Source organism: Lemur catta, assembly GCF_020740605.2.
Source record: "Lemur catta isolate mLemCat1 chromosome 10 unlocalized genomic scaffold, mLemCat1.pri SUPER_10_unloc_1, whole genome shotgun sequence".
NCBI classification, from domain to species: Eukaryota; Metazoa; Chordata; class Mammalia; order Primates; family Lemuridae; genus Lemur; species Lemur catta.
In genome coordinates, this window is record NW_025423732.1 from 1,262,773 (window position 1) to 1,265,419 (window position 2,647).

The following is a 2,647-nucleotide window of genomic DNA, read 5'->3' on the forward strand; positions in this document are numbered from 1 at the left end:
GGCTGAGGCCCATTAATCTTGGCATTTCCAATAGTTGGTCCTAGAGACTACCAAGAAAGTGTTCTTTTAAGTATTATTCTGTTGTGATTTCAGCATTATTTTCAGAACCCGAGCAGGGTTTTCGCATTAGCATAAGAATTCTGCCTGGTAGTTGAGATTTCATGGTGGGGTGTAAGTGCGGGGCTTCTGTCAGCCCTGCCTTTGATTTGTTTACCTCCAGAGTTGGAAAGTGCATATTTGCGTGAGATGGGAAAAGTGTGGATCGTGCTTCAGATTTCATCCTGACACTTTGAAATGACCAGTGTGTTGGTAATTATTTGCCATTTCCATGGCGTCTGGCACCGTAATAGTCATGAGGTCGGTCTCTGCATCCTGAAGCCTATGATGCTTTTTGCAGAGAAACCTCTGCTGATGCCCAGGTAACTTGCTATTTCCCATAGCTGGCACAGGAGCCTTGGAAGATAGGATTGTTTTCAGTATTATTTCACCATTTTTTCACCACTGTTTCAAGAACGGGAGCCCTTTTCAACCGTTAGCGGAAGAATCCTTCTTTGGAGATGAGACATTTTTCTGGGGTGGCAAGTGCAGGGCCTCTGTCAGTCCTGGGTTTGTTGGACTAGCGCCAGACATGAGAAGTGCGCCTTTGTGGGACAGGTGAATAGTGCGGATCCTGTTTCAGTCTAAAGACTGAAACAGGATCCGCACTTTTCACCGTTCCTTTCAGAATCATTTGATTCATCAGCTAGGAATGGCGATTGCTTCTCCAGACCAATCGAAGGCTAGGCCAAAGTAACTCGATCTTTCCAAGAGGTGTGTGGCCCAACTTTTGAAAGAACCGCTAAGTGGAGAACTATTTGGTATTTTTCCTAAGCACTTTTCACCGTAATTGTCCTAAGGTTGGTCTCTGCATCCATAAGCATACAAGGGTTTTCACAGACGAAACAGGCTGAGGCCCATTAATCTTGGCATTTCCAATAGTTGGTCCTAGAGACTACCAAGAAAGTGTTCTTTTAAGTATAATTCTGTTGTGGTTTCAGCATTATTTTCAGAACCCGAGCAGGGTTCTCGCATTAGCATAAGAATCCTGCCTGGTAGTTGAGATTTCATGGTGGGTGTAAGTGCGGGGCTTCTGTCTGCCCTGCCTTTGATTTGTTTACCTCCAGAGTTGGAAAGTGCATATTTGCGTGAGATGGGAAAAGTGTGGATCGTGCTTCAGATTTCATCCTGACACTTTGAAATGACCAGTGTGTTGGTAATTATTTGCCATTTCCATGGCGTCTGGCACCGTAATAGTCATGAGGTCGGTCTCTGCATCCTGAAGCCTATGATGCTTTTTGCAGAGAAACCTCTGCTGATGCCCAGGTAACTTGCTATTTCCCATAGCTGGCACAGGAGCCTTGGAAGATAGGATTGTTTTCAGTATTATTTCACCATTTTTTCACCACTGTTTCAAGAACGGGAGCCCTTTTCAACCGTTAGCGGAAGAATCCTTCTTTGGAGATGAGACATTTTTCTGGGGTGGCAAGTGCAGGGCCTCTGTCAGTCCTGGGTTTGTTGGACTAGCGCCAGACATGAGAAGTGCGCCTTTGTGGGACAGGTGAATAGTGCGGATCCTGTTTCAGTCTAAAGACTGAAACAGGATCCGCACTTTTCACCGTTCCTTTCAGAATCATTAGATTCATCAGCTAGGAATGGCGATTGCTTCTCCAGACCAATCGAAGGCTAGGCCAAAGTAACTCGATCTTTCCAAGAGGTGTGTGGCCCAACTTTTGAAAGAACCGCTAAGTGGAGAACTATTTGGTATTTTTCCTAAGCACTTTTCACCGTAATTGTCCTAAGGTTGGTCTCTGCATCCTTAAGCATACCAGAGTTTTCACAGACGAAACAGGCTGAGGCCCAGTAATCTTGGCATTTCCAATAGTTGGTCCTAGAGACTACCAAGAAAGTGTTCTTTTAAGTATAATTCTGTTGTGCTTTCAGCATTATTTTCAGAACCCGAGCAGGGTTTTCGCATTAACATAAGAATCCTGCCTGGTAGTTGAGATTTCATGGTGGGGTGTAAGTGCGGGGCTTCTGTCAGCCCTGCCTTTGATTTGTTTACCTCCAGAGTTGGAAAGTGCATATTTGCGTGAGATGGGAAAAGTGTGGATCGTGCTTCAGATTTCATCCTGACACTTTGAAATGACCAGTGTGTTGGTAATTATTTGCCATTTCCATGGCGTCTGGCACCGTAATAGTCATGAGGTCGGTCTCTGCATCCTGAAGCCTATGATGCTTTTTGCAGAGAAACCTCTGCTGAGGCCCAGGTAACTTGCTATTTCCCATAGCTGGCACAGGAGCCTTGGAAGATAGGATTGTTTTCAGTATTATTTCACCATTTTTTCACCACTGTTTCAAGAACGGGAGCCCTTTTCAACCATTAGCGGAAGAATCCTTCTTTGGAGATGAGACATTTTTCTGGGGTGGCAAGTGCAGGGCCTCTGTCAGTCCTGGGTTTGTTGGACTAGCGCCAGACATGAGAAGTGCGCCTTTGTGGGACAGGTGAATAGTGCGGATCCTGTTTCAGTCTAAAGACTGAAACAGGATCCGCACTTTTCACCGTTCCTGTCAGAATCATTTGATTCATCAGCTAGGAATGGCGATTGCT